The 18,719-nt window shown below is 47.4% G+C and overlaps 1 pseudogene; it reads left to right on the top strand.

Annotated features, from left to right (window-relative positions):
* Positions 1–30: 30 nt before the first annotated feature.
* On the top strand, positions 31–17,774 carry LOC144247023 (E3 ubiquitin-protein ligase PHF7-like; annotated as a pseudogene).
* Positions 17,775–18,719: the final 945 nt, after the last annotated feature.

Here is an 18,719-nt window from a genome sequence, read left to right as displayed (position 1 = left end):
CTTGTTCCGGCCGTTCGATTCCAAGCTGAGATGTTTCTCCACTGCTCACTCTTGAAAGTGAACCTCTCCTTTATGGGCTTGGATACGGTTAGGGAGATGTTCAGAGCAAGGTGGCTCCTTGGGAAGCTGTCTTGGAAAGAACGTGCGCTGTTTTGCTATCCTTGAACAATCTCATTTCAGTAAAGCCAAAAGGAAAAAGAAAGAAGAGAGTGAGACACTGCCTCAAGTGTCTGAAGAAATCCATTACTGTATTGCTGCTGATTTAAAAGACTTGTTTGGAGCTTCAAAGAACAAACCAGAAAAGATTGTGGAAATACCCTGGGACAAAGAGGATGCGCAGGACCCTGCCCCCAGATGACCATTTGGACCTTTGCCCGAGAACAACGCATCTCAGGAGTCGAGCGCGTTCAAGTTTTCCTTCTTTGGAGACACAGAGGAGCTGGGCATCAAAGAAGGTAACAGCAGGACCCTTCTCACAGTGCCATTTCTAAGGAAGAGCTTCTGGCAGGCACTGTAGAGCACTGTGGTGTAAAGAAGGTCAGGACGCAGGGGATTTTCCATAGCAGAAGACAGTAAGTAGGCAGAAGCATTTTGATCTTCATTTCTGCTTGCCAAGGCTGTGGTACATGAATGAGAGGTAACTCATGCTTGCATCTGAGGAATTCTGAAAGGCATGCTTTGAGAAGGCATTGGGGTTTTTGCTAAGTGGTGAAAAAGCTTGTTGTCATGCCCTGAATCTCTCAAACAGGGAGAAAGATGGCACACCGGTCATATCAAGTTTCAGAGAATCCAACAAGATTTTAAAGGAAATGTGTGTTAATGGAGAGGGAGGAGCAAGATCCTGGAGTTGACCGCAAGATCCACAAACATTCTCTTTGTTACTGAATTCTATTCTAGAACCTATAGAAGAAGGAAACTGAATGACACATGATGGTTGGAATGTTCAAGCTGTAGATAAAATGAGGCCTTATGAAAAGAAAATGAAACAACATTAAATCGAGTCACAGTCCTGTAGGAGAGAAAAGAAACCATTTGAAGTTATCCATAATATTTAAAAAAAACAATGCAAAAACGCAAAGCAATGAGCCCACCACACTTGTGCTGAATTCAGAAAGTATTCAGGGTCTTCTGAATGCAACGATCAAATGTTTAAGAATACAGCAGAGATCCCGAGAACAGAGTGGAAAATCCTGGAGCAGAGATGTTGCTCAGAAAATCTGGCAGAAGTAGATTTTGTCCTTCCTACATCTGTCTTCTCCACTGTAAGTATTTGTCTTGAAAGGAGGAATTCTTCCTGACAAGTGGAGGAATAATCTGGATGTGGCTTTGTTTCTTTTTCGGTGCTGTTATTGCAGAGTCTTGCAGACTCGGAACAATAAAGCCGGTAAAAGTCGCATGGCAAGAGGATTCACGTTTCCAAGACGGCAGCTCTGAGGGTGATGATGAGCCTGAGACGTGAGACACTGAAACGGACCAAGAAATGCAAGTTCCGTTTCTATTTGCTGTCTACTTGGCTGTAGTAGTGGGATGCTGTGGGAATATTAATAGCAGCACTCAGGGAATGGGAAACTGAGATTGCACACCTCTGAGCAGTGAAAGTCATCTTGGAAAACCATTTGTGCTGCCCAGAGCCAAAACTCCCAGCAGCCCATGTGATGTGAAGCTGAATATGAAAAGAGAGACGTTGAGCGCAAGAAATTAACGGGCTCATTTTGGTTTGACCAACTCCAAACTGAGTTTGGCCAGAAGCCAAAGACACAGTCAGTTTGCTGTTAAGAAGTTGTTTTTTTCCTAGAAGGCTCTATTTGGTTACTAGGGAATAAAGCTTTTCAATGTATACCATTTCTCTGAAGCACTACAGTTTTTACCTGCGTTCATGGAATTTGATAGTACAATTTTGGATGCTAAAATCCCTTTCTACTTGTCTAGGTTCGTTTCTTTACCACGCACACAAAGTGCTAGAGTTGTCTTCTTCTCCAAAGATGATGAACACCTAAGAGGTATGACAGCATTTCTTCACCCCCTTTTGTATTTTTTTAAATTCGTCCTGGAATTCCATGAGGAGGATAAAAATGCTGCCTGGTTATGAATGTTTTCTAGTCAAATTTTGTCATCCTTACTTGTGCTCAAAAGTGTTGTAGAATCCCATGAGAGAATGTTGGTAAAATAAAGACCAAGCAGATTTCTGGCTTTCTTCTCTTTCAGATAATTGCCTAATAGGAATGTAGACTTTTAGACCTTACCAAAACATTAGCCATGTGAAAAGTTAATTAGACATTTTTAATAATTTCAGGTATTTATATAATGTTTAACTTTTTCCTGTCTTTCTGGAGGTACCACTAGGGATGTTGATGTTCCTGTCAGCCACATAGGTCCCTGTGGTGCTTTGTCCTAATGAATCTCGGGGTTTCTCTTCTGAACCCAGGGGATTTTGTATTTAGAAACAAAGAAAACAACAACCAAAGGAAACACACAGAATTCCCAAAAATTGCAGAGGCCAGCAAAACAATTGCTTGTTATATGTTTTGTAGAATAGTCTTAAGACAGGCTTAAATGGTGTGCATTTCTCAAGACTGATTCGATAACGCTGCAGAAATGTATTGCTGTGTTCATACAGTTCGTGCCCAGCACTCTTCCAGACTCTCTGATTTGCAGGGGGTGTTAAAGTGGAGAGCTCAGTCCTTAGCAGGCCCCAGTTCTGGGGGAAGATGTGTGATCCTGGTGCTGAGCTTCTAATGAAACAACAGCTATTTCACTGCAATTTAGACTGCAGCATGCTGAGGAAAACTGCTGCTGCCTTTCATTGTCCCGCAGACACCAGGCTGCAGGAGGGAACATTTCTGTTGGGAGACAACGTCTGGTGGGGGGCAAGAGAACAGGAAGGATGAGAAGAATTGACTCCTGACTTTATTGCTGAGTTGCCCATGATTGTTAGAAGCAGCAGCACAATCGGAAGTGTTTAAGCCTATTAATTGGTTCTTTTTTTTGCACAGAGGGCCCAAAGTTGTTTTGTAGATCAGTAGAGTTCAGTGAAGAAAAAGGGTTGGGAAGACCAATGTAGATTATTGCTTGAGGTGAGTATGTAACATCTGTTCCCTGGGAACTGTAGGTGAAAGCTGAGCACGGGTAGGGAATGCAGGTATGAATGGGCATGCAGAATTAATTCAGGACCTGGAGAAGAGCCTGCAACTTTGCAACTCCCCAGGAACAAAAGTGTTTTAGCGTACCGGTGTGTATAACATCATGTTGTGTTGTCCAGGCAGGTAAACCACTACATCTTTGTATGTTACAGGAGCAGCTACTTAACTGTATGTAAAGGATGTATTTAAGAGAAGGAGTGAATTTAGAGACTTCTCCTAATAGTGGATTCAGAAACCTCTCTGAAAAATTTGTTAGATTTTGATTATTTCCCAGAAAGCCAAAGGAAGCTTAAGGATACGAAATAGAAAGTGTAAGGAAAGCAATAAACTCTTTACTGAATAGAAATGTGCCACGTTTGTTCCTTGAAGAAGTGGTCAAACAATGTTACTACCAAAATCCTTTCAAAGATCTAAGAGGAAAAAAAATTGGCAAATCCTGTTCGGCAGTGTTTCAAAGCTGGAGCTGATGGTCTTGGGTGCTGGGGAGCCACGGGAAGGCTCCAGTCCTGACTGTCCAGCCAGGCCGGGGCCATTGAGCTCCGGCTCATCCCTGGCAGCTCCAAGGGCAAGCAGGAATGTCAAAGGCGCCCCAGAGCCGGGCCAGGGCACACCTGGGCACTGGCCCCGGCTCTCCAGGAGCAGACGGGCTCTGCCAAGCCCGACCTGGGCACTGCCCCCAGCCCAGGGACACGCGGCTGCTTTGCCCAGAGCCGTGCCCATAGCAGCAGAGCTGTCACACCCCAGCTGGCTGTGGTGGGTGTGAGGCTCCAGCAGTGCCCGTGGGTGGGCTGGGCAGAGAATCAGCAGCAGCACAGGAGCTGGTGGCAGCGCTTGGGGAAGCACAGGGGTCAGCCTCTGCACGGCGACACAGCATGCACGCTGCAGGCTGCAGGCTGCATCAACATCCATTGGCATAATGATGACTTCTTTTACTACGTACTTACTACAGAACTACGACAGAATGGAAGATTTCTTTTACTAACTCATGGCTAAGTACTCAGCTCTCTTTATGTGGAGTATTTGAGGGATAGCTGTACCAAATTCGTAGCACCAGACAAAGGAATACCTGACTGCTTTTTAAGAGTTGAACATACTTGCAAAATTACAAAGGTGACCCTTTTTAATGTCAAAACATTTAGTTGGTTTCCTAGTAGGTTTTTTCACCATCATCTTTCCTCTGATATCGTTGAGATTAATGTGAAGATTAAGATTCAGTATGTTTTCTTTAGTCTTCCCTTTCGTGCTCTTTATCTTTTGGCACACCATTTTCCTTTCAACTCTATGGCTTCCCTCTGGTGTTTTAAATCAGGTGTAATATTTTGCTATTTCGTGGTGCCACTCCCTCGATCTACTGAAGAGGGCCAAGCAATGCCGGTCTCTCGGCAGGTCCCAGGCGTCGCTCCTGCCGGCGGCCCCGGGGCAGGAGCGGCCCCGGCAGTGCCACGGCAGGGCTTCCCTCAGGTGTCGGCACTGCCAGCCCGGCTCTGCCGGGGCGCTCCGGCAGTGCCACGGCAGGGCTTCCCTCAGGTGTCGGCACTGCCAGCCCGGCTCTGCCGGGGCGCTCCGGCAGTGCCATGGCAGGGCTTCCCTCAGGTGTCGGCACTGCCAGCCCGGCTCTGCCGGGGCGCTCCGGCAGTGCCACGGCGCACGGCAGCTCTGGCACTGCAGCCTCGGCCAGCAGCAAGATCTGCGGGCCGGGACCCCGCAGGTCCCATTCCTGATGAAGAAAGGATGTCCTGTAACGCTTGAGCTTTGCACACTTTCAAACCTGATCAACAAGAAGAGACATTTAACGTGTGCCGCACATGGCAGCCTGCAAGCTCGGAGTGATGGTCCGGTGTTAGAAAAGCAAAGTACTTGTTGCTAGAATGGTCTTTGAAGACTCAGGCCTGGGCACGTTTCACTGATCTCAGACCCAGAGGGAAGCTGACAAAGCTTGGGAAGAAGGACGCCCACTGAATGTGGACGCAAAGGATGCACAATTTAGGGGCCATAAGGACATCTGTTAGAACTGCCAAGATAAGGAAAACACTCCTAAAGTCAACTCAGCAAACATGCTGAAATCAGCTCCAGCTGGGTAAAAAAGTGTGCTGTTTGCAGGCAACAGGACTTTGGCACCCAAATTACCCTGGGCCTGGCCGTGGGATGGTTCCGGTCGCCAGAACACACAAAAAGATGTCTCAGTGCAAGTGCTGGGCATTGTGCTTCAAGAACCCGGATGAAAAATCTGGTGAGGCTGTGCTGGATTCTCGTGTGGTATCTACCCCTTCTCTCTTCTTCTTCTCAACACATATTGTAAGCCTGACTAAAAAACCCTACTTCGAGCCATGCTCACTGCCTTATTCTCAAAACTTGCAGCTGACTTAGAGGTTTAGTACCTTACAGAGCGGGTTTGAGGCCCTGCAGCTGGAGGGACAGACAAGTGATGAAGTGGGCAAGAGTCCTTCTGGAGCAGAGGGGGCACCTAGGGTAAGACAGCCAACACCATGTCTCGTGGCCACCTCTGTTCCGAAGGAAGGCAGGGTCATTGCAGGCCCTTCCAAAAGCATCTCAAGGGAAGCTTTCCGTCTCGCCTGCCCTGTTTCCTTGACTTTATCTGAATCTTTCTCTCAAAGAAAGTGTGAAATGCAAATTTGTGTTTTGTGTCAGGTAAATAAATGTAACCTGTGTAATTGTAATTGTGAAATGTGTGGAACACAGCCATGGGACAGTTATAAAGATGAGTTCTAATAAACAACTGAGAAAAGCATGGAAAAAGACTTGTGAACCAATCTTTTGCTTGCAAATAATAATGATAAGTCTGTGGGATTCCTTAAAATCAGAAGGTTTTGGGCACATTGCAAAAGGCAGGCCTCAGAGACACCAGGATGGTGATTAGAGCTACGCAGTAGCTATAAGATTTGTCAGCAGAAAAATTATACAAGAAGTAGAAAGAAAGAACAAATAGAACAATAGTCTGTGTATTAACGCTTGGGTAGAATAACTTCCTAAGCTGCAGAAAATTATATCTGGTGAGATATTAGGAAAGTCTAGGCTTAATAACGGAGCTCTGTGCATTGTATCTTGAGGCTTACAAGCAAGTATTGTATTCAAAATGAGCAAGCATTGTTTTAACTAAAGGTACGTGTGCTTGTAGTGATTGAATAGAACTACTGTCAATATGCTTTTGCTTTGTGTGACTGGTCAAAATGTTTATAAAGTAAGTTGTAACATTAAGTTCTTGGTCTGTTGCCTGGATGTGATGCTGGCATCTTCCCATTGTCACAACCATGTAATGAGACTGATGCTAAAAAATAAACATATACCACAGCAGCCCAGTCCCGTTCATGATTTGGATGTATCCCCCAGCTGGCGATAAAGAACCTTTTGAAAACTGGCTAGGGCATCACAGCATTTTAGGAACATCCTTGAGACCCATCATGAGCCATCTCCTTGCTGAAGATAGGTGCTGTTTTTAACCAGCATTTGATTACAGCAGGTCTGTTGACATCCATTTTGTGTAATCTGAAAATAGCTTGTTCAGCTAGGGAGTGAGGACATGCTCCCTACAGGTCCAGGGAGCCACAGGCTATGGCTTTGCTATGTTCAGAAAGCATCTCTCTGCTTAATTTTAATCCAGCTGGACTGAGTACAACTATACCCCAGTAGAAACAGAGTTTAGAGTGGGTTCACAAACTGAGCAAGTGTCCCAGCTTCCCAAGAGGTTTCTAAATCATGAAGCAGTCAAATCTGGCCCTAGCCTGGATGCTATATTCAGTTCACTTTGCCTTTGCCTTTGTGATGTGACTGAGGAGTGAGAATACTCTTCAAACCAGAGCTACAGAATTCCCTTTTATTTCTAACCTGTTTTTACATGCTCTTATTTATTATATACTTCTCAAGTATTGTTGCAATTCCCCAAAAAAGCACATCCTGTAATTTCCATGTGTAAGTGACTCCTGTGATGAAGGACTTGTGGCTTCTTGGACAGTTACTTTTTGTAATTGCACAAGAAATCTCCTATTCACCCCAAATAAATAGAGTTTTACTGCTATTTAAGCCCGACTTTCTGCTGAACACTTCCATATTAATGCTGGTTTTAAAGATGATACCTAAAGCTGTTAGGGTTGTTTTATTTATGGACCTGAATTAAAGCAACATCCTTATTAACTCAATCTTTTTAATTATACGTTGGGAATTTTCTCCGTAGCTTGGCCTGCTATTTGGGATCATTCACTTTACTTCCCCTTTTTATGACCAAAGTGTATTCCTGAATCCCATGGGTCTTTCCGGATTTGCTGCAGCAAATCAGTTGTCAGGACATTAAAGTTGATAATTTTATTAAGTGTCTGGGGTTTGTTCCAAATTCATCATTGCTTTGCATTAGAGTAGGAGCTGAAGAGGTAGGATGTTAGCTTTTCCATTTCATAACTTAAAGCAGCAGGTATTTTTGCAGCACTTTTCCCCTAGGCTAGGGCACACCTTTCCATACAAAGAGTTACCCCTGGGACAGGTGAGACTTTTAGACACTCAGGTACACTTTTGTCTGTGTTGATTTTAATACATGGGTGCCACACAAAGGGAAAATTTTCCTTATTTAAAAAGCAAAAATAATTCCTTGTAGTGGTATTTTAGTTGTAAACCCAAGGATTGTTTTTTTGAGAAGAGAGTTTAATTTCCTTTCTGCCTTCAGTTTAGTACCTTTTGAAATTGCCTCACCTTTGTTTCCCTGCTTTCCTTCTTACAGTGATGACGCACCTGAAAGGGATTTTTATTGGACAATACCCCAGCAGGGTTTGAACCATGATCTGTTGCTTTGGAAGCCAGAAGTTATAGAGGACAAGTTTGCTAGGCTTAGCATGAAACATTTGTGGACTACAATTTTCCTCCCGCACACAGCTCAGTTTGAGAGATTTTTAGGATCTCGGGCAAACTTGTTGCTGTTGTGAGCTTGAGGGGGGATGGCCATCAGGGATAGTAATTGGGGACAGCTTGCCATGCTGTGCTTCAGCCTGTTGTAAGAGGGAGCAGGGCTTACTCCGTGGGGCGGGAGCAGGCAGAGTTTGTGCAGCAACAGCTCTCCCAGCCAATTGCAGAGATGCTCGGTGCAGTGGAAGCATTTGTGGCGCTTCCCCTGCTTTTATTTTTAATATGCTCTTCCCTCCGTCCCGCATCAGGTGATGTCCTGAAGCTTTCGCTCTGGTTTGTGCAGTAGAACTTGGTTAAACCAAACTCGTTCTGTTCAGTCATTTAGTTGTGACCTGTATGTGCCAGGAGCAGGTTCTGTATTTTGTTTCCTTTGCCTTTCTGAAATACCGTGCCGCAGTGTCAGCTCCGCAGCGCAGCTGAGCGAAACGTCTGAATTTCCATGCACACTATTTTCAAGAGGACTTAGGAGACACTGAAGAAATCTCATTGGCATTTACTGCAGTTTGCCAACATCCATTTTGATTAATGAGGCTGGAGTAGAGGGGGAGCGGAGAGCTGGAGAGCTGCATCAAATGGTACCGAGCTGCGGCTGCACAATCAGAAGTGGCTAATGCTGGTGTCAGTGAGGATGCTGGGCTTGGAGTGAGGATCCTGCAAGGCAGCCTGGCACCCTAAAGAATTGGGAAGAGGTTGAGGAGTGAATGCAAATCACAAAAACTGAGGACCAGAACTCTGGTCCCACCTTCTGGGTATCTAAAACAGCTGGAGGCACTGGATAATGCCATGATGGAAGAAAAGGATCTCTGAATCTCCATTACTCTGTGTTTTGGAACAGAGGAAAAGGCAAAAAAAAAATTGTTTAAATTCAATTCTCATTTTCTAAGGAGACTGTTAATTGTTCACCCCTCCTTCCATCTCCGGCCTAACTCTCAAGTTCATTTGACAGTGTGCAGGCAGTGTCTGCTGTGATGACAGAGCCCAATATCCAGTACCAGCAGCTGAGATCCAGGTAAGACACACGTAGTGTCTCTTTCAAGAGAGGTTCTTAAATTCAGAACCCTTTGTGCTGCTCAGTAACTTGAGCTGCTGTGTCTGACAAATGCCTGAATTTAGCTTTATGGTATTTCATACCCTACAGTCTTCTTTGCGTCTGTATTTCAAACACTGCCTTACCCAAAGCTGGAAGCAGAAGCAAGGGACTTCTTATACAATAGGGAATGCTGGACAGGACAAACGCAGATCAAGCCAATATAGCTAATGCTACATTCTCCGTTTATTCTTTATAAGATGGCAGTTTATATACACTTCAGTATCGTTTACAAATTGTGAGCACAGTATCATTGGTCAGCAAACATTGTTTGTCTTAAGGTGGCTAGAGTTCCACACTGCAGCCCTTCACCAATTCACACCCAGAAAACTCGTTGATACTGTGGTTACCTTAACATAATTTCGAACTGCGCAGTGACTAATTTCTTACTGTGTCAAAGGCTTCAAAGGCCTTACCAAGGCCCATTATCTGAGGCCTAGACTGGGGGTAGCTCAACCTTCACTCAAAATATAAATCGTGTCCTCTCTCTCTCAGAAATCCTGCAACAGGAAGCCCTGTTGCTCAGCCGCCAGGCTAGGAGGCAGGTGAGGACATTGACCTGTGGGCACACCACAGACCATGGCCCCCTAGGGGAATGAGGAGTCTCCTTTCCAAAGAATAAGCTCACTGAGAGATTGATTAGTTGTGGCATTTCCAATGTGTAACTGAAGAAAGGTAGAACCATCACTTTGTTTAGTGGTCAGCATTCCATTTGTCCTTTGGTAACCTTTTTCTCTTTAAGAATGGGGAGTATCAGTTGAAAGTCAGTCCTTTGCTCCTTTGATTTTGTAAAAATTGGTGTGCAAATGTTGTATTTACCATTCATTCCTAGGAATAGAATATTTGTATCAAGAGAATAAAACACACATCATTTTTGGAAGGCTACAATACTTGTGTTGTCATGTCTTGAATCACCAATAATTCTAGAAAAAAATAATTCATATTTCATTGTGCTCAGTGGTAAGACAGCTAGCGTGGTCTAATAATGTAAAGTGCTCGCAACTAGAAGTTCTCTACACATCTTTAAAAATCCACCCCCGAAAGAACAAAACAATCCCCAAGAAACTCTAACCCCCAAAGCCATAAGGGGCCTAATTTTGGTTTATTTCTGAGTGCACCCTAAGGACACTCCCCACGCCAAGCTGCTGAACACGGAGTTCTTTAGCAAGCCAGAGCACTCATACCCATTCTTAGATGTTTCAAGGTTTATGTGTGTGGGAGCTGTGCCCTTGGGTCAGATGCCAACAAACTGCACAGTACCTGAAAACCTAATTCAAGTGTCTGCAACCTTCTCCCTGCTGGAATCTCCCCAGGAAGGCATTTTTAATTTTTGCCACTCCTGATGCAGTTCCTGTTCTACAGTAATTTTGACAAATATGTTCACTTCTACCTGACATCCAGGCTGCAAGATCCTATTTTAGTTCCTCTGTGTCTAGTAGAGACTGTTCGCTTGGGTTTGCATGTGGCACTTTAAGTAATGGCAGAGAAAACATCACAGCTTTTTAAATTCCTTCTCTTAGCTTGGCTCTCATCCGTGCTGTTAATGCAGGTAAATGAAGTGCAGTCACGGTGGGGGGAAAGGGCATAGGAAGCAGGGAAGCCATTGATTTCAACATCTTCTTCACAAGCTTCTCACATGAAGTTGTTTCCTCTAGGAAATTCTAGTCAAAGATGTACATATGCAGTCTCATTTTTTTCCTAGAAAAAGCTTCAATTGGAAGGAAAAAAAGCCCAACATCTACAGCCTTTCCAAGAGAGATGATCTAAGCGAAAGCAAAGCTGAATTTGACATGCTGTAGTTTCTCGAAGGCAGCTGTGAGGTTTGATTTTTTTTTTTTTTTAGGTTAAAAGCATGTTTTCTGCCTTAGAGCCACATAGATTTTTATTTTATCTCCTTCTGCTTACACTCCTTTTATCATCCATGTGATTTGCAATACTTACTTTGCATAGGCAGAGTGAGTGATAAATGATGATCCATTTATGTCTCAGTGGAGGTTATTGTGGATGCTTGGATGCTGCCATGTTCTTTGATTTAACTGGGAACATAGCCAGGTTCTGAGCATGCATGGTATGTGTTTTGTACTGACAAGAAGATGAGGGAGAGAAAAGCATAAAAACAAGTGGTGCGGTCACTGTTTTAAATTCAAAAAGAATAGTAAGTCTTGGGGTTAACTTGGCAGTTAACTTTTTTTTTCCTGATTTCAGGCTACAGCTGTTGGAGTTAGTGGGGGGAAATGTGTTGTCATATGGAATAGCTTCATTTATTTTGACAAAAACCAGTCTTTCAGTCTTCATGGTGTGAAGGTAATGGTGGGTAGTGAAAAGAACTGCCTGTTGGATTACTCAATCTGTTGGCACCTACCAAAGGTGTCAGCATTTTACACAAAGAAAAAAGATAGACAATAACTGAAACAAAAGGCTTCTAGGATTCTCTCTGGTAACAAGTGCATGTCTGTTTATAAAACCTTATTTGAGTTCTGGGGGATAAAATACTTTTTACAAAACATTTCTTTTATATAAACATAATTTTAAAAACAATACTTTTTATATAGTAAAGGAGATGCTTTACTGCATGTATTGAAGCAATATCTAAAGTTCCTAAATTTGTTAGAAATGTAATTTAACAATAAATTTCCAACCTCCCAGTCTGGAAAAGACAAACTGTATGACCACAGAGAGTGGAAAGAGCAGCTCCTCTTCCTGACAAATTCAGGGTGGGATTGCCCCTTCTGTATTTGCACTCCCAGGCTCCCTTCAAGGGTGGGATCTGCTTAAGTCCAGTCCCGTAGAGTAGAGAAAATGATTCATTCTTGAAAACTCCACTATTGCTTTGATAGTCTGTTTTAAAGGTCCGTTTTACTTTTTTCTTCTGGTAGATAATGAATTTAAACTGTTGCAGAGAGCTCTGAAGGAATTGTTTCCTGTATCTGATTTCTGAAACTGTACAAGTCTCTGTATTTGCTCAGGTCCTGCTGATCTTCTCCACTGTGATGAATCTACACAGGACTCTTTCAAGCTTGCCACGCTGGTGTGGCAGCCTTTGCACCTTGGCAGAACCTGCCAACTGATGCTGGCAGGTAGCACTTGATCTACCTTGCACTTGAATTGACAAATACTTAAGTTTTCTTTGGTTTGGTGTTTGGTTTTGGTTGTTTATTTTTTTAATTTTAGACTTTGCAGCTTTATCATTTTACAGAACAATGACATTTAATTTTCTAGATACAAAACCAATTGTGATAAAGTCACACTGCAAAATCTTTTGTCTTGGGAGAGCAGCAAAGATAAAGTGGCAAAGTATACTGAGTATACTGGCTTTAAAAAGCTTTTCTTCCTATTCTAGAAAAGCAATTGGACTTCTTTCCATCTCCCCTGAACTTCCTGTTCTTCATCAGTAACCTCCCAACAGATAATGGTTGTCCTTATATCCTTTCAAAATCTCCCCCTCTCTATCATGGGCAGGAGGCTGGAATTCTTTTGTTCTGACCTCAGATAAAAGTCTTGGGACATGACAGTGAGAAATACAGAAGGCAATTGTTAGAGGGCTGTTTTGGGGTCTAATAACTACACTGGGCACTGTTATTTTAAGCTTCTGAGTTGTAATAAAGCAAACAACATTCAAAGGAAGAACTGTCAAATGTGGAGACAAAACTATCCTTAGGATGAGTGTGAGGGTGGTTAATGTCTGTCTCCTCCAGGCACTTCAGCTGACCATTGAAATGTGCTTTGTGTTTATTCAGCGGTGTCACCATTGCTAATTTTCTTCCTTCACTGAGGATTCAGGCATGGCAATGCCCCTGTAACAAAGCAGTGCCTTCACTTTCATCCTGGTTTTCTCCAGAGAGGTCTTGAGGAAAATGTCAGTTCCCCTGAAGCAGGTTTTGAATTTCTCCAGTGCAAGAGAATCCATGTGGATGCAACACTTTAGTCAGAGAAAGAGAAGCCAGATAAACTTTCCCAGGTGTTGTTCTGGGGAGTTTTGAGATGCCTGAGAGAAAGACTAAAAACAACCTTGCAGCTGGTGTTTTGAACGTCTGTTTTCTCATCAGATGTTTAGCAAAGGGTGTCTTGGGAATTAGCCAATGGTGTGAAGGGTTGCTGTGTGGTGGTGTGACAGTTTTACAAGGATTTATAAGGGTTTGGTAATTAAGTTAGAAATTAGTTGTTAGACAGGTCTTGTTGGTATGTTCCATGTGTCCCCTATTCCTCCCTAGGAAGGTTTTTCCCCACCTCCTAGCCACAAAGTTTTCCTGCCACAGGGTTGTCAATCTCCCTCTGTACCTAAAAATACCCCTGTCAGTCCAAGTTGTACACCCCCTCTCCCTGTCAATCCCTGAAACCGACCCCATTTTCTTCTAGAATGTTCGATGTCAGTCATCCCTGTTCTTGTTAGTATTGGTCCCTGGAAACCTTTCCCCTCCCTAGGTTCTCCTCATTGGCCCCTGCACTGATGTAATCCCTTCCTATTGGTTGCACTGTGTTCACCCCCCTCACGCCCACACCCTTTATAATCCCCTGTCAGACCCAAGGTAGAGAGGCATCTGTCACTGTCCCGGTTTGGGAGAATAAAAGCTCTGCAGACCTCATACAGGTGTCCGCTCCCTATTCCTTTGCTTTGGATCTTCGTAGCTTTGCTGTGCCTTCGTCACCCACGCTGAGGCAATCACTGCCACCCGGTGCTCTAAGTGACGAGCCGGGGGCAGCCACACTTGTAGTTCCCTCCAGTCACTTGAAGGGGACAAGCTAGCCGGCACAAAAGATCCCCGTGACTAGGCAAGCGAAGTACTACAGTTTTGAGATGGCTGAGAGAAAGAATAAAAACAACCTTGCAGCTGGTGTTTTGAACGGCTGTTTTCTCATCAGATGTTTAGTAAAGGGTGTCTTGTGAATTAGCCAATGGTGTCAGGGGTTGCTGATTAAATGACTAATCAGGTCCACCTGTAATAGAACGGTGTATAAAATAATGGGTTTCTAATAAACTCCGATTAACCTTGTGAAGAGACCTAGAGTCCATGTGTGGCCTCAGTTCCACTCCTGACTCAATGCACAATCTCTGTGTGACTGACCCCTGCCAGGGGCAGGAGCAGAGATTTCCCTTGGCCGGGGCTGGAGCCCTGGAGTGGCAGTGCCTGAACAGCACCTTACTGCCAACAGTACCAGCCTCGATGGCTGCCCCAGGGCGTGGCATTCGGCCTTGCACTTGCTGCAGGAGTCCCTGCCTGGGTTCCCTCCTGGCCAAACCTTTGCACCCATCTCAGAACCTGGGCAGTTACCAAGGGGGCCGCCTCAAGTGGTTGCCAGGGACCTGAGGCCATGGCTGCCCCAATTGTGGATGCACGATGCTGATGTCAGAGTGGCCATTGTGACCCGTGCAAGCAAGGTCACAAAAGGGAAGGCTGGGCTCAGGCCGCGTGTCAGTGCGACCTGACAACGGGAGGAGAAGGCAGGGCAGGGACGCTGCTGCTCAGGGACCAGAGGAGCCCCACAGCTCGGGGCTCTGGGCCTGTGCTGCAGGCTCCCCTGCCTCTCCCTGCCCAGAATCAGCGGAGGAACAGCCAGAGCGGACTGCGGTGTTCCTCGAGGCGACGACGGGAGGAGAAGGCGGACAGGAGTAGGGCTCACGCAGGGCTCAGCTTGGACTAGTGCCCTCGTGGCTCTGGGCCTGTTCTGCAAACTCCCCACACTCTTCTGTCTCCCAGACAGAGAGAGAACCAGCACCTGGAGGAGACTTTGGCATTTCTGGACAGGGACTCACCACTGACGGCTGCCATGTGCGACAGCAAGCAGGAGGGCCCTGGTGCCAGGGAGCCAGGTGAGGGCAAAGCCGCCCTCCCAGAGCCGGGCCCAGGGGCTCCTGTGGCAGGCGTTGTGTGGGGCCCAGAGCAGAGGCAGGGGGAGGCAGGAGCTGCTCAGCCATGCCGCGGCTGGGAGCCTCCTTCCTCCCCAAGTGGGGCCCAGCTGGGTCAGGGGGCAGCTCTTGGGACACCCGTGCCCACAATGGCCCCTGCTCTCCAAGGCCTCCAGCCCTGCCCATCAGCCAGGCAGGCAGGCAGGGACAGAGCAGCCCTTGGGGCCGATGCTGCTGCAGCCAAAGAGCCTCGCAGAGGTGCTCATGCCCGCTGCCATTGGCTCTGTGCCCTGCAGTGTGCATGCTGTGTCGCCGAGCAGAGGCTGATCCGGACATCTGCGGTGACAAACTGGAGAAGGGCGGACTCTGTGCCCACGTGTTCTGCCTGGTGAGTGGCTCCGGGAGCTCCCTCCACCATTGCAATGGGCAGTTCCTGCCCCTCTCTCCTCATCTGCTCCTCCTCTCTGCTGCAGTTCTTTGCCACTCTACTTTTTCCTCAAGACAACGACCATGTTGGACTCATGGGATTTCTTCCTAGAGATATCCAAATTGCAGTGTGGAGGGCAGCACAAAAGGTGAGTGTCCCATGCAAGCAGGGAGATTTGTGCCAGGTGAGGTTTGCCAGAGCTTAGCCCAGACACTTGGAAGGAAAGGCCTGCCCTTCTGGCCGGATGTGGGACAAAGTCTGGCTGCCAGCAGCTGCACAGAGGCTCTGGCATGGGAGCCCCCCTCCTCCACCAGACGGCTCTGTGGGCTGAGACCCAGCAGCGGCCACATCCTGCGCCCTGCCCGGAGCGCTGGGGCTGCCTGGGGAGGCCCTGAGGCTGCTGCTGATGGGGCTGCTTGGCTGTTTCCAGCGCTGCTGCGTCTGTGGCCAGAGCGGGGCAACCATCATGTGCTGCATGGAGGACTGTGACAGATGGTTCCACCTGCCGTGTGCCAAGGAGGGCGGCTGCGTCACACAGTATATTCCATATTACAGGTACCTCCTCCCCACTCCGGGTCACCCCTGGCAGAAGATCCAACATTTCTCACTTTGCCCATCCATTTTCCTCCAGCTCCTTCTGCCCTGTGCACCGTCCAAAGCAGGACATTGAGGCAACTCCAGAGCCAGGCACCGATTGTCTCATCTGCATGGAGCCAGTGGAGGATAGAAAGACTTTCAGAACCCTGGTGTGCCCAGTGTGCAAAAGGGCCTGGTTCCACAGGGACTGCATCCAGGTAGGAGCCCTCCCCTCAGCCCCAGGGCACAGCAGGTGCTCAGCAGCACCAGGGCCTTGCTCACCCTGCTTCTGTTTGCCCTGCAGGGACAGGCCATGCGTTCTGGTGCTTTATACTTCCAGTGCCCCCTGTGCAGAGACCAGGAGGCATTCCCTGTCGAAATGTTCATCCTGGGGATCCGAATCCCCTTCAGGTTGGTGTCCTTCTGCCTGCCTCACAGGACAGGAGCTGCAAGGTCTGTGCTCTGCCAGGCCCTGCCATACCAGTCCTGTCCCTGCCCTGTCCTGTGAGTCTGGGCTTTAGCTTCACGCACGCCTTGGAAAAGTACGGGACAAAGAGCAGGGACAACCTGTACCTCCATGAGGGGAGGGCAGCAGAAACTCATCAGCTTTTCCTTTCTCCATCAGACAGCCAACATGGGAGGACAACCATGCCTATGCGTACCTAGGAGAGAGGCACAGGAGGTGCAATGCCAGGGATTGCCTTTACCTGGGAGGCAGGGAGGAGGCAGAGGAAGAGGGGTAAGTTGGGGAGCTGCACCTGAGGCTCTGCAGGGTAGCCGTGTCACTTCAAGGGCTCAAAGAGAAAAGAACTAGAAGAGCTTGGCCGGACAATCACTTTGTCCTCAGTGCCATAAACCCATTTGCTTCCCCAGGCCCTGGGAACTGCTCCTGTGCTCCTCCTGCGCTGCTGAGGGCACCCACAGGCGCTGCTCCGGCCTGAGAAACAGCGTACAGAGCTGGGAGTGTGACAGCTGTGCTGGTCTTGAAACGGGTATGAGGCAAAGCACCCGGTGTCCCTGGGCTGGGGGCAGTGCCCAGGCTGGGCCTGGCAGAGCCCGTCTGCTCCTGAAGGGCTGGGGTTCTGCTCTGGCCAGGCTTGCCTTGGGCCTGGGTGCTCTTTGACATTCCTGCTTGTCCTTACAGCCTCCAGGGATGAGCCAGAGCTCAGTGGCCCCAGCCCGACCAATCAGTCAGGACTGGAGCCTGCTCACGGCTCCACAGAATCTGAGGCCATCAGCCCCAGCTCCCATGGCCCGGTGCCATCGGGGCTGGATCCCCAGGCTTCATCCGCAGAGACCAGCAGCCGCAGCAGCCACCAACGCACAGCACGGCAGCAGTCTCTGCCATCTCCCTCGCTGGACACCAGCAGCCCCAGCAGAACAAGGTCAATGTACAGCAGCACCCCTGAGCTTGAGGACAGGGGCCATTCCAGACATGCTGGGCCTGGCCGCAGGCGCACCCGCTCCCACCAGCAAGGTCGGGCCCCAGATGGACCAGTCCGTTCGAGGAGTCGCTGTGACATGTGCAGCATGACAAGACCAAGGACTGAGAGGCCCAGGCAAAGGGATACTCCGTCAGGGACGTCCCCCAGACGCAGCCGCTCCCACCTGCAGCGCAGAGCCTCAGATCAACCTCTCTGGTCCAGGAGTCGCCAGGACAGGAGCAGGAGGAGAGCAGCAAGCTCTGAGAGGCCCAGGCGCACGGGAACACCGTCAGAGAGTTCCCGTAGGAGCAACCGCTCCCACCAGAGGCATTGGGCCTCAACTGGGACCTCCAACAGCAGCACGTAGCCTCATCTTTTCTTTCTAGTGTACCTGTTTGCTGCTGGAAGTGAAGGTGAGAACGGTCAGTACAGGGACCTTACGATTTGCAGGTCTGTGAGAAAACTGTATTATCTCTTGACATTTCTACTGGCAGGAAAGTAGTCTTGTGCTAAATCCCTTGATTTCTGTCTTACCGTGTATTAAGGGAAAAGTCACTTAAATGATCAGGCTAATTAAGAGGGATCCTTGTTCCGGCCGTTCGATTCCAAGCTGAGATGTTTCTCCACTGCTCACTCTTGAAAGTGAACCTCTCCTTTATGGGCTTGGATACGGTTAGGGAGATGTTCAGAGCAAGGTGGCTCCTTGGGAAGCTGTCTTGGAAAGAACGTGCGCTGTTTTGCTATCCTTGAACAATCTCATTTCAGTAAAGCCAAAAGGAAAAAGAAAGAAGAGAGTGAGACACTGCCTCAAGTGTCTGAAGAAATCTATTACTGTATTGCTGCTGATTTAAAAGACTTGTTTGGAGCTTCAAAGAACAAACCAGAAAAGATTGTGGAAATACCCTGGGACAAAGAGGATGCGCAGGACCCTGCCCCCAGATGACCATTTGGGACCTTTGCCCAAGAAAAACGCATCTCAGGAGTCGAGCGCGTTCAAGTTTTCCTTCTTTGGAGACACAGAGGAGCTGGGCATCAAAGAAGGTAACAGCAGGACCCTTCTCACAGTGCCATTTCTAAGGAAGAGCTTCTGGCAGGCACTGTAGAGCATTGTGGTGTAAAGAAGGTCAGGACGCAGGGGATTTTTTACAGCAGAAGACAGTAAGTAGGCAGAAGCATTTTGATCTTCATTTCTGCTTGCCAAGGCTGTGGTACATGAATGAGAGGTAACTCATGCTTGCATCTGAGGAATTCTGAAAGGCATGCTTTGAGAAGGCATTGGGGTTTTTGCTGAGTGGTGAAAAAGCTTGTTGTC

This window comes from Lonchura striata, chromosome 12, assembly GCF_046129695.1.
Source record: "Lonchura striata isolate bLonStr1 chromosome 12, bLonStr1.mat, whole genome shotgun sequence".
In the NCBI taxonomy this organism is placed as follows: domain Eukaryota; kingdom Metazoa; phylum Chordata; class Aves; order Passeriformes; family Estrildidae; genus Lonchura; species Lonchura striata.
Note: the sequence above shows the minus strand (reverse complement) of the source record. Positions and strands in the feature narration are given on the sequence as shown.